The 12,649-nt window shown below is 43.7% G+C and overlaps 7 non-coding genes across 7 annotated transcripts; all 7 read right to left on the bottom strand.

Moving 5' to 3' along the window:
- Window positions 1–223: 223 nt before the first annotated feature.
- Window positions 224–296, bottom strand: TRNAK-UUU (transfer RNA lysine (anticodon UUU)). The gene has a single exon. It is a non-coding gene; the product is annotated as a tRNA-Lys (tRNA).
- A 1,770-nt stretch (window positions 297–2,066) lies between these two features.
- Window positions 2,067–2,139, bottom strand: TRNAK-UUU (transfer RNA lysine (anticodon UUU)). Its single transcript has one exon. It is a non-coding gene; the product is annotated as a tRNA-Lys (tRNA).
- A 1,771-nt stretch (window positions 2,140–3,910) lies between these two features.
- On the bottom strand, window positions 3,911–3,983 carry TRNAK-UUU (transfer RNA lysine (anticodon UUU)). Its single transcript has one exon. It is a non-coding gene; the product is annotated as a tRNA-Lys (tRNA).
- Window positions 3,984–5,754: 1,771 nt separating this feature from the next.
- TRNAK-UUU (transfer RNA lysine (anticodon UUU)) lies at window positions 5,755–5,827 on the bottom strand. Its single transcript has one exon. It is a non-coding gene; the product is annotated as a tRNA-Lys (tRNA).
- An 849-nt stretch (window positions 5,828–6,676) lies between these two features.
- On the bottom strand, window positions 6,677–6,749 carry TRNAK-UUU (transfer RNA lysine (anticodon UUU)). Its single transcript has one exon. It is a non-coding gene; the product is annotated as a tRNA-Lys (tRNA).
- A 1,771-nt stretch (window positions 6,750–8,520) lies between these two features.
- Window positions 8,521–8,593, bottom strand: TRNAK-UUU (transfer RNA lysine (anticodon UUU)). The gene has a single exon. It is a non-coding gene; the product is annotated as a tRNA-Lys (tRNA).
- Window positions 8,594–9,442: 849 nt separating this feature from the next.
- On the bottom strand, window positions 9,443–9,515 carry TRNAK-UUU (transfer RNA lysine (anticodon UUU)). Its single transcript has one exon. It is a non-coding gene; the product is annotated as a tRNA-Lys (tRNA).
- Between the last annotated feature and the right edge of the window lie 3,134 nt (window positions 9,516–12,649).

Genomic DNA, 12,649 nt, shown 5'->3' with positions numbered 1-12,649 from the left:
GTTCTCTAAGTAACGTATGTTTTCCATTCAGCTACTCTTGCCTTAAATTTAAAATGTATTTGGTGAACAAGAAAATTTTTTAAGCTTAGACCATGTCTTTTCCCCTTGCTTTGAATTGTCACTTTTCAGTGGAGAAGAATGGCTTAACCTGCAACAAACGCTTAAGTGCCGACAGAATTGAAGGTAGCCTCTCTTAACATTGGTGATCTAAAAACCATGGGAGCGCCCGAACAGGGACTTGAACCCTGAACCCTCAGATTAAAAGTCTGATGCTCTACCGACTGAGCTATCCGGGCTCTTGGAGTGTCCCTCTGCTGGCGCTCCGTGCGTGCCTGGTAACATGGTCCAATTGAAAAGCTACTTTCGGCTGATTGAAAACGTAGCACTGCCTGTCAACCAGAAAACTACTGTGCGCTGCACTGCTCACCTGCTTGTAAATTGAATCTCTTCTCCTGGCTTACACACAAATTGCTGCAAATCATTGTCAGTTTCAACACCTTCACCCCTTGCTTGAGTGCTTACAAGCTGTTTCAAGGTATCCGGGAGGTCTCCTTCCTCTTTGCGTATGATGCTGACTTCACATCCATTTCAAGGAGACAATTGACTTTGCATTTTCTCAAAGCACGTTTCTAGATCAGAAAGACACTGAATCTGTCTGGAACAAGTAGATCCCAGTGCTTGAGCAGACAGGAATGTTTGACAATGGGAAAAATAAAGGTAGGTGTGGCAAGTGAGGCGTTTGGAATGTGGGTGCTGAGAGAAAATCTAAGCGCGCATGACTCAAACGGTAGACCCGGAACCCTTCTATTTGCCACAAGGAAGTTGACGACGTTGAAAATGGACTTCAACACTAAAGTAAGAATTCAAGGTGAATTTCAAACTTGTGGTCAAATTAGCCAAACTGGAAATATTTTCTACAAATGTTCTCTAAGTAACATATGTTTTCCATTCAGCTACTCTTGCCTTAAATTTAAAATGTATTTGGTGAACCAGAACATTTTTTAAGCTTAGACCATGTCTTTTCCCCTTGCTTTGAATTGTCACTTTTCAGTGGAGAAGAATGGCTTAACCTGCAACAAACGCTTGAGTGCTGACAGAATTGCAGGTAGCCCCTCTTAACATTGGTGATATAAAAATCTTGGGAGCACCCGAACAGGGACTTGAACCCTGGACCCTCAGATTAAAAGTCTGATGCTCTAACGACTGAGCTACCGAGCTCTTAGAGCGTCGCTCTGCTGGCGCTCCGTGCGTGCCTGGTAACATGGTCCAATTGAAAAGCTACTTTCGGCTGATTGAAAACGTAGCACTGCCTGTCAACCAGAAAACTACTGTGCGCTGCACTGCTCACCTGCTTGTAAATTGAATCTCTTCTCCCGGCTTACACACAAATTGCTGCAAATCATTGTCAGTTTCAACACCTTCACCCCTTGCTTGAGTGCTGACAAGCTGTTTCAAGGTATCCGGGAGGTCTCCTTCCTCTTTGCGTATGATGCTGACTTCACATCCATTTCAAGGAGATAATTGACTTTGCATTTTCTCAAAGCACGTTTCTAGATCAGAAAGACACTGAATCTGTCTGGAACAAGTAGATCCCAGTGCTTGAGCAGACAGGAATGTTTGACAGTGGGAAAAATAAAGGTAGGCGTGGCAAGTGAGGCGTTTGGAATGTGGGTGCTGAGAGAAAATCTAAGAGCGCATGACTCAAACGGTAGACCCGAAACCCTTCTATTTGCCACAAGGAAGTTGGCGACGTTGAAAATGGACTTCAACACTAAAGTAAGAATTCAAGGTGAATTTCAAACTTGCGGTCAAATTAGCCAAACTGGAAATATTTTCTACAAATGTTCTCTAAGTAACATATGTTTTCCATTCAGCTACTCTTGCCTTAAATTTAAAATGTATTTGGTGAACCAGAACATTTTTTAAGCTTAGACCATGTCTTTTCCCCTTGCTTTGAATTGTCACTTTTCAGTGGAGAAGAATGGCTTAACCTGCAACAAACGCTTAAGTGCCGACAGAATTGCAGGTAGCCCCTCTTAACATTGGTGATCTAAAAATCATGGGAGCGCCCGAACAGGGACTTGAACCCTGGACCCTCAGATTAAAAGTCTGATGCTCTACCGACTGAGCTATCCGGGCTCTTGGAGCGTCGCTCTGCTGGCGCTCCATGCGTGCCTGGTAACATGGTCCAATTGAAAAGCTACTTTCGGCTGATTGAAAACGTAGCACTGCCTGTCAACCAGAAAACTACTGTGCGCTGTATTGCTCACCTGCTTGTAAATTGAATCTCTTCTCCTGGCTTACACACAAATTGCTGCAAATCATTGTCAGTTTCAACACCTTCACCCCTTGCTTGAGTGCTGACAAGCTGTTTCAAGGTATCCGGGAGGTCTCCTCCCTCTTTGCGTATGATGCTGACTTCACATCCATTTCAAGGAGACAATTGACTTTGCATTTTCTCAAAGCACGTTTCTAGATCAGAAAGACACTGAATCTGTCTGGAACAAGTAGATCCCAGTGCTTGAGCAGACAGGAATGTTTGACAATGGGAAAAATAAAGGTAGGTGTGGCAAGTGAGGCGTTTGGAATGTGGGTGCTGAGAGAAAATCTAAGCGCGCATGACTCAAACGGTAGATACGAAACCCTTCTATTTGCCACAAGGAAGTTGGCGACGTTGAAAATAGACTTCAACACTAAAGTAAGAATTCAAGTTGAATTTCAAACTTGCGGTCAAATTAGCCAAACTGGAAATATTTTCTACAAATGTTCTCTAAGTAACCTATGTTTTCCATTCAGCTACTCTTGCCTTAAACTTAAAATGTATTTGGTGAACCAGAACATTTTTTAAGCTTAGACCATGTCTTCTCCCCTTGCTTTGAATTGTCACTTTTCAGTGGAGAAGAATGGCTTAACCTGCAACAAACACTTAAGTGCCGATAGAATTGCAGGTAGCCCCTCTTAACATTGGTGATCTAAAAATCGTGGGAGCACCCGAACAGGGACTTGAACCCTGGACCCTCAGATTAAAAGTCTGATGCTCTACCGACTGAGCTATCCAGGCTCTTGGAGCGTCGCTCTGCTGGCGCTCCATGCGTGCCTGGTAACATGGTCCAATTGAAAAGCTACTTTCGGCTGATTGAAAACGTAGCACTGCCTGTCAACCAGAAAACTACTGTGCGCTGCACTGCTCACCTGCTTGTAAATTGAATCTCTTCTCCCGGCTTACACACAAATTGCTGCAAATCATTGTCAGTTTCAACACCTTCACCCCTTGCTTGAGTGCTGACAAGCTGTTTCAAGGTATCCGGGAGGTCTCCTTCCTCTTTGCGTATGATGCTGACTTCACATCCATTTCAAGGAGACAATTGACTTTGCATTTTCTCAAAGCACGTTTCTAGATCAGAAAGACACTGAATCTGTCTGGAACAAGTAGATCCCAGCGCTTGAGCAGACAGGAATGTTTGACAGTGGGAAAAATAAAGGTAGGCGTGGCAAGTGAGGCGTTTGGCATGTGGGTGCTGAGAGAAAATCTAAGCGCGCATGACTCAAACGGTAGACCCGAAACCCTTCTATTTGCCACAAGGAAGTTGGCGACGTTGAAAATGGACTTCAACACTAAAGTAAAAATTCAAGGTGAATTTCAAACTTGCGGTCAAATTAGCCAAACTGGAAATATTTTCTACAAATGTTCTCTAAGTAACATATGTTTTCCATTCAGCTACTCTTGCCTTAAATTTAAAATGTATTTGGTGAACCAGAAATTTTTTTAAGCTTAGACCATGTCTTTTCCCCTTGCTTTGAATTGTCACTTTTCAGTGGAGAAGAATGGCTTAACCTGCAACAAACGCTTAAGTGCCGACAGAATTGCAGGTAGCCCCTGTTAACATTGGTGATCTAAAAATCATGGGAGCGCCCGAACAGGGACTTGAACCCTGGACCCTCAGATTAAAAGTCTGATGCTCTACCGACTGAGCTATCCGGGCTCTTGGAGCGTCGCTCTGCTGGCGCTCCATGCGTGCCTGGTAACATGGTCCAATTGAAAAGCTACTTTCGGCTGATTGAAAACGTAGCACTGCCTGTCAACCAGAAAACTACTGTGCGCTGTATTGCTCACCTGCTTGTAAATTGAATCTCTTCTCCTGGCTTACACACAAATTGCTGCAAATCATTGTCAGTTTCAACACCTTCACCCCTTGCTTGAGTGCTGACAAGCTGTTTCAAGGTATCCGGGAGGTCTCCTCCCTCTTTGCGTATGATGCTGACTTCACATCCATTTCAAGGAGACAATTGACTTTGCATTTTCTCAAAGCACGTTTCTAGATCAGAAAGACACTGAATCTGTCTGGAACAAGTAGATCCCAGTGCTTGAGCAGACAGGAATGTTTGACAATGGGAAAAATAAAGGTAGGTGTGGCAAGTGAGGCGTTTGGAATGTGGGTGCTGAGAGAAAATCTAAGCGCGCATGACTCAAACGGTAGATACGAAACCCTTCTATTTGCCACAAGGAAGTTGGCGACGTTGAAAATAGACTTCAACACTAAAGTAAGAATTCAAGTTGAATTTCAAACTTGCGGTCAAATTAGCCAAACTGGAAATATTTTCTACAAATGTTCTCTAAGTAACCTATGTTTTCCATTCAGCTACTCTTGCCTTAAACTTAAAATGTATTTGGTGAACCAGAACATTTTTTAAGCTTAGACCATGTCTTCTCCCCTTGCTTTGAATTGTCACTTTTCAGTGGAGAAGAATGGCTTAACCTGCAACAAACACTTAAGTGCCGATAGAATTGCAGGTAGCCCCTCTTAACATTGGTGATCTAAAAATCGTGGGAGCACCCGAACAGGGACTTGAACCCTGGACCCTCAGATTAAAAGTCTGATGCTCTACCGACTGAGCTATCCAGGCTCTTGGAGCGTCGCTCTGCTGGCGCTCCATGCGTGCCTGGTAACATGGTCCAATTGAAAAGCTACTTTCGGCTGATTGAAAACGTAGCACTGCCTGTCAACCAGAAAACTACTGTGCGCTGCACTGCTCACCTGCTTGTAAATTGAATCTCTTCTCCCGGCTTACACACAAATTGCTGCAAATCATTGTCAGTTTCAACACCTTCACCCCTTGCTTGAGTGCTGACAAGCTGTTTCAAGGTATCCGGGAGGTCTCCTTCCTCTTTGCGTATGATGCTGACTTCACATCCATTTCAAGGAGACAATTGACTTTGCATTTTCTCAAAGCACGTTTCTAGATCAGAAAGACACTGAATCTGTCTGGAACAAGTAGATCCCAGCGCTTGAGCAGACAGGAATGTTTGACAGTGGGAAAAATAAAGGTAGGCGTGGCAAGTGAGGCGTTTGGCATGTGGGTGCTGAGAGAAAATCTAAGCGCGCATGACTCAAACGGTAGACCCGAAACCCTTCTATTTGCCACAAGGAAGTTGGCGACGTTGAAAATGGACTTCAACACTAAAGTAAAAATTCAAGGTGAATTTCAAACTTGCGGTCAAATTAGCCAAACTGGAAATATTTTCTACAAATGTTCTCTAAGTAACATATGTTTTCCATTCAGCTACTCTTGCCTTAAATTTAAAATGTATTTGGTGAACCAGAAAATTTTTTAAGCTTAGACCATGTCTTTTCCCCTTGCTTTGAATTGTCACTTTTCAGTGGAGAAGAATGGCTTAACCTGCAACAAACGCTTAAGTGCCGACAGAATTGCAGGTAGCCCCTGTTAACATTGGTGATCTAAAAATCATGGGAGCGCCCGAACAGGGACTTGAACCCTGGACCCTCAGATTAAAAGTCTGATGCTCTACCGACTGAGCTATCCGGGCTCTTGGAGCGTCGCTCTGCTGGCGCTCCGTGCGTGCCTGGTAACATGGTCCAATTGAAAAGCTACTTTCGGCTGATTGAAAACGTAGCACTGCCTGTCAACCAGAAAACTACTGTGAGCTGCACTGCTCACCTGCTTGTAAATTGAATCTCTTCTCCTGGCTTACACACAAATTGCTGCAAATCATTGTCAGTTTCAACACCTTCACCCCTTGCTTGAGTGCTGACAAGCTGTTTCAAGGTATCCGGGAGGTCTCCTTCCTCTTTGCGTATGATGCTGACTTCACATACATTTCAAGGAGATAATTGACTTTGCATTTTCTCAAAGCACGTTTCTAGATCAGAAAAACACTGAATCTGTCTGGAACAAGTAGATCCCAGTGCTTGAGCAGACAGGAATGTTTGACAGTGGGAAAAATAAAGGTAGGCGTGGCAATTGAGGCGTTTGGAATGTGGGTGCTGAGAGAAAATCTAAGAGCACATGACTCAAACGGTAGACCCGAAACCCTTCTATTTGCCACAAGGAAGTTGGCAACGTTGAAAATGGACTTCAACACTAAAGTAAGAATTCAAGGTGAATTTCAAACTTGCGGTCAAATTAGCCAAACTGGAAATATTTTCTACAAATGTTCTCTAAGTAACATATGTTTTCCATTCAGCTACTCTTGCCTTAAATTTAAAATGTATTTGGTGAACCAGAACATTTTTTAAGCTTAGACCATGTCTTTTCCCCTTGCTTTGAATTGTCACTTTTCAGTGGAGAAGAATGGCTTAACCTGCAACAAACGCTTAAGTGCCGACAGAATTGCAGGTAGCCACTGTTAACATTGGTGATCTAAAAATCATGGGAGCGCCCGAACAGGGACTTGAACCCTGGACCCTCAGATTAAAAGTCTGATGCTCTACCGACTGAGCTATCCAGGCTCTTGGAGCGTCGCTCTGCTGGCGCTCCATGCGTGCCTGGTAACATGGTCCAATTGAAAAGCTACTTTCGGCTGATTGAAAACGTAGCACTGCCTGTCAACCAGAAAACTACTGTGCGCTGCACTGCTCACCTGCTTGTAAATTGAATCTCTTCTCCTGGCTTACACACAAATTGTTGCAAATCATTGTCAGTTTCAACACCTTCACCCCTTGCTTGAGTGCTGACAAGCTGTTTCAAGGTATCCGGGAGGTCTCCTTCCTCTTTGCGTATGATGCTGACTTCACATCCATTTCAAGGAGACAATTGACTTTGCATTTTCTCAAAGCACGTTTCTAGATCAGAAAGACACTGAATCTGTCTGGAACAAGTAGATCCCAGTGCTTGAGCAGACAGGAATGTTTGACAGTGGGAAAAATAAAGGTAAGTGTGGCAAGTGAGGCGTTTGGAATGTGGGTGCTGAGAGAAAATCTAAGCGCGCATGACTCAAACAGTAGACCCGAAACCCTTCTATTTGCCACAAGGAAGTTGGCGACGTTGAAAATGGACTTCAACACTAAAGTAAGAATTCAAGTTGAATTTCAAACTTGCGGTCAAATTAGCCAAACTGGAAATATTTTCTACAAATGTTCTCTAAGTAACGTATGTTTTCCATTCAGCTACTCTTGCCTTAAATTTAAAATGTATTTGGTGAACAAGAACATTTTTTAAGCTTAGACCATGTCTTTTCCCCTTGCTTTGAATTGTCACTTTTCAGTGGAGAAGAATGGCTTAACCTGCAACAAACGCTTACGTGCCGACAGAATTGAAGGTAGCCTCTCTTAACATTGGTGATCTAAAAACCATGGGAGCACCCGAACAGGGACTTGAACCCTGGACCCTCAGATTAAAAGTCTGATGCTCTACCGACTGAGCTATCCGGACTCTTGGAGCGTCGCTCTGCTGGCGCTCCGTGCATGCCTGGTAACATGGTCCAATTGAAAAGCTACTTTCGGCTGATTGAAAACGTAGCACTGCCTGTCAACCAGAAAACTACTGTGCGCTGCACTGCTCACCTGCTTGTAAATTGAATCTCTTCTCCTGGCTTACACACAAATTGCTGCAAATCATTGTCAGTTTCAACACCTTCACCCCTTGCTTGAGTGCTGACAAGCTGTTTCAAGGTATCCGGGAGGTCTCCTTTCTCTTTGCGTATGATGCTGACTTCACATCCATTTCAAGGAGACAATTGACTTTGCATTTTCTCAAAGCATGTTTCTAGATCAGAAAGACACTGAATCTGTCTGGAACAAGTAGATCCCAGTGCTTGAGCAGACAGGAATGTTTGACAATGGGAAAAATAAAGGTAGGTGTGGCAAGTGAGGCGTTTGGAATGTGGGTGCTGAGAGAAAATCTAAGCGCGCATGACTCAAACGGTAGACCCGAAACCCTTCTATTTGCCACAAGGAAGTTGGCGACGTTGAAAATGGACTTCAACACTAAAGTAAGAATTCAAGTTGAATTTCAAACTTGCGGTCAAATTAGCCAAACTGGAAATATTTTCTACAAATGTTCTCTAAGTAACCTATGTTTTCCATTCAGCTACTCTTGCCTTAAATTTAAAATGTATTTGGTGAACCAGAAATTTTTTTAAGCTTAGACCATGTCTTCTCCCCTTGCTTTGAATTGTCACTTTTCAGTGGAGAAGAATGGCTTAACCTGCAACAAACGCTTAAGTGCCGACAGAATTGCAGGTAGCCCCTCTTAACATTGGTGATCTAAAAATCATGGGAGCGCCCGAACAGGGACTTGAACCCTGGACCCTCAGATTAAAAGTCTGATGCTCTACCGACTGAGCTATCCAGGCTCTTGGAGCGTCGCTCTGCTGGCGCTCCGTGCGTGCCTGGTAACATGGTCCAATTGAAAAGCTACTTTCGGCTGATTGAAAACGTAGCACTGCCTGTCAACCAGAAAACTACTGTGCCCTGCACTGCTCACCTGCTTGTAAATTGAATCTCTTCTCCTGGCTTACACACAAATTGCTGCAAATCATTGTCAGTTTCAACACCTTCACCCTTTGCTTGAGTGCTGACAAGCTGTTTCAAGGTATCCGGGAGGTCTCCTTCCTCTTTGCGTATGATGCTGACTTCACATCCATTTCAAGGAGACAATTGACTTTGCATTTTCTCAAAGCACGTTTCTAGATCAGAAAGACACTGAATCTGTCTGGAACAAGTAGATCCCAGTGCTTGAGCAGACAGGAATGTTTGACAATGGGAAAAATAAAGGTAGGTGTGGCAAGTGAGGCGTTTGGAATGTGGGTGCTGAGAGAAAATCTAAGCGCGCATGACTCAAACGGTAGACCCGAAACCCTTCTATTTGCCACAAGGAAGTTGGCGACGTTGAAAATGGACTTCAACACTAAAGTAAGAATTCAAGTTGAATTTCAAACTTGCGGTCAAATTAGCCAAACTGGAAATATTTTCTACAAATGTTCTCTAAGTAACCTATGTTTTCCATTCAGCTACTCTTGCCTTAAATTTAAAATGTATTTGGTGAACCAGAAATTTTTTTAAGCTTAGACCATGTCTTCTCCCCTTGCTTTGAATTGTCACTTTTCAGTGGAGAAGAATGGCTTAACCTGCAACAAACGCTTAAGTGCCGACAGAATTGCAGGTAGCCCCTCTTAACATTGGTGATCTAAAAATCATGGGAGCGCCCGAACAGGGACTTGAACCCTGGACCCTCAGATTAAAAGTCTGATGCTCTACCGACTGAGCTATCCAGGCTCTTGGAGCGTCGCTCTGCTGGCGCTCCGTGCGTGCCTGGTAACATGGTCCAATTGAAAAGCTACTTTCGGCTGATTGAAAACGTAGCACTGCCTGTCAACCAGAAAACTACTGTGCCCTGCACTGCTCACCTGCTTGTAAATTGAATCTCTTCTCCTGGCTTACACACAAATTGCTGCAAATCATTGTCAGTTTCAACACCTTCACCCCTTGCTTGAGTGCTGACAAGCTGTTTCAAGGTATCCGGGAGGTCTCCTTCCTCTTTGCGTATGATGCTGACTTCACATCCATTTCAAGGAGACAATTGACTTTGCATTTTCTCAAAGCACGTTTCTAGATCAGAAAGACACTGAATCTGTCTGGAACAAGTAGATCCCAGTGCTTGAGCAGACAGGAATGTTTGACAATGGGAAAAATAAAGGTAGGTGTGGCAAGTGAGGCGTTTGGAATGTGGGTGCTGAGAGAAAATCTAAGCGCGCATGACTCAAACGGTAGACCCGAAACCCTTCTATTTGCCACAAGGAAGTTGGCGACGTTGAAAATGGACTTCAACACTAAAGTAAGAATTCAAGTTGAATTTCAAACTTGCGGTCACATTAGCCAAACTGGAAATATTTTCTACAAATGTTCTCTAAGTAACCTATGTTTTCCATTCAGCTACTCTTGCCTTAAATTTAAAATGTATTTGGTGAACCAGAAAATTTTTTAAGCTTAGACCATGTCTTCTCCCCTTGCTTTGAATTGTCACTTTTCAGTGGAGAAGAATGGCTTAACCTGCAACAAACGCTTAAGTGCCGACAGAATTGCAGGTAGCCCCTCTTAACATTGGTGATCTAAAAATCATGGGAGCGCCCGAACAGGGACTTGAACCCTTACCCTCAGATTAAAAGTCTGATGCTCTACCGACTGAGCTATCCGGGCTCTTGGAGCGTTGCTCTGCTGGCGCTCCGTGCGTGCCTGGTAACATGGTCCAATTGAAAAGCTACTTTCGGCTGATTGAAAACGTAGCACTGCCTGTCAACCAGAAAACTACTGTGCCCTGCACTGCTCACCTGCTTGTAAATTGAATCTCTTCTCCTGGCTTACACACAAATTGCTGCAAATCATTGTCAGTTTCAACACCTTCACCCCTTGCTTGAGTGCTGACAAGCTGTTTCAAGGTATCCGGGAGGTCTCCTTCCTCTTTGCGTATGATGCTGACTTCACATCCATTTCAAGGAGACAATTGACTTTGCATTTTCTCAAAGCACGTTTCTAGATCAGAAAGACACTGAATCTGTCTGGAACAAGTAGATCCCAGTGCTTGAGCAGACAGGAATGTTTGACAATGGGAAAAATAAAGGTAGGTGTGGCAAGTGAGGCGTTTGGAATGTGGGTGCTGAGAGAAAATCTAAGCGCGCATGACTCAAACGGTAGACCCTAAACCCTTCTATTTGCCACAAGGAAGTTGGCAACGTTGAAAATGGACTTCAACACTAAAGTAAGAATTCAAGTTGAATTTCAAACTTGCGGTCAAATTAGCCAAACTGGAAATATTTTCTACAAATGTTCTCTAAGTAACCTATGTTTTCCATTCAGCTACTCTTGCCTTAAATTTAAAATGTATTTGGTGAACCAGAAAATTTTTTAAGCTTAGACCATGTCTTCTCCCCTTGCTTTGAATTGTCACTTTTCAGTGGAGAAGAATGGCTTAACCTGCAACAAACGCTTAAGTGCCGACAGAATTGCAGGTAGCCCCTCTTAACATTGGTGATCTAAAAATCATGGGAGCGCCCGAACAGGGACTTGAACCCTTACCCTCAGATTAAAAGTCTGATGCTCTACCGACTGAGCTATCCGGGCTCTTGGAGCGTTGCTCTGCTGGCGCTCCGTGCGTGCCTGGTAACATGGTCCAATTGAAAAGCTACTTTCGGCTGATTGAAAACGTAGCACTGCCTGTCAACCAGAAAACTACTGTGCCCTGCACTGCTCACCTGCTTGTAAATTGAATCTCTTCTCCTGGCTTACACACAAATTGCTGCAAATCATTGTCAGTTTCAACACCTTCACCCCTTGCTTGAGTGCTGACAAGCTGTTTCAAGGTATCCGGGAGGTCTCCTTCCTCTTTGCGTATGATGCTGACTTCACATCCATTTCAAGGAGACAATTGACTTTGCATTTTCTCAAAGCACGTTTCTAGATCAGAAAGACACTGAATCTGTCTGGAACAAGTAGATCCCAGTGCTTGAGCAGACAGGAATGTTTGACAATGGGAAAAATAAAGGTAGGTGTGGCAAGTGAGGCGTTTGGAATGTGGGTGCTGAGAGAAAATCTAAGCGCGCATGACTCAAACGGTAGACCCTAAACCCTTCTATTTGCCACAAGGAAGTTGGCAACGTTGAAAATGGACTTCAACACTAAAGTAAGAATTCAAGTTGAATTTCAAACTTGCGGTCAAATTAGCCAAACTGGAAATATTTTCTACAAATGTTCTCTAAGTAACCTATGTTTTCCATTCAGCTACTCTTGCCTTAAATTTAAAATGTATTTGGTGAACCAGAAAATTTTTTAAGCTTAGACCATGTCTTCTCCCCTTGCTTTGAATTGTCACTTTTCAGTGGAGAAGAATGGCTTAACCTGCAACAAACGCTTAAGTGCCGACAGAATTGCAGGTAGCCCCTCTTAACATTGGTGATCTAAAAATCATGGGAGCGCCCGAACAGGGACTTGAACCCTTACCCTCAGATTAAAAGTCTGATGCTCTACCGACTGAGCTATCCGGGCTCTTGGAGCGTTGCTCTGCTGGCGCTCCGTGCGTGCCTGGTAACATGGTCCAATTGAAAAGCTACTTTCGGCTGATTGAAAACGTAGCACTGCCTGTCAACCAGAAAACTACTGTGCCCTGCACTGCTCACCTGCTTGTAAATTGAATCTCTTCTCCTGGCTTACACACAAATTGCTGCAAATCATTGTCAGTTTCAACACCTTCACCCCTTGCTTGAGTGCTGACAAGCTGTTTCAAGGTATCCGGGAGGTCTCCTTCCTCTTTGCGTATGATGCTGACTTCACATCCATTTCAAGGAGACAATTGACTTTGCATTTTCTCAAAGCACGTTTCTAGATCAGAAAGACACTGAATCTGTCTGGAACAAGTA

This window comes from Pelobates fuscus, chromosome 9, assembly GCF_036172605.1.
Source record: "Pelobates fuscus isolate aPelFus1 chromosome 9, aPelFus1.pri, whole genome shotgun sequence".
NCBI lineage: Eukaryota > Metazoa > Chordata > Amphibia > Anura > Pelobatidae > Pelobates > Pelobates fuscus.
This window is presented reverse-complemented; position numbering and strand designations above follow the sequence as displayed.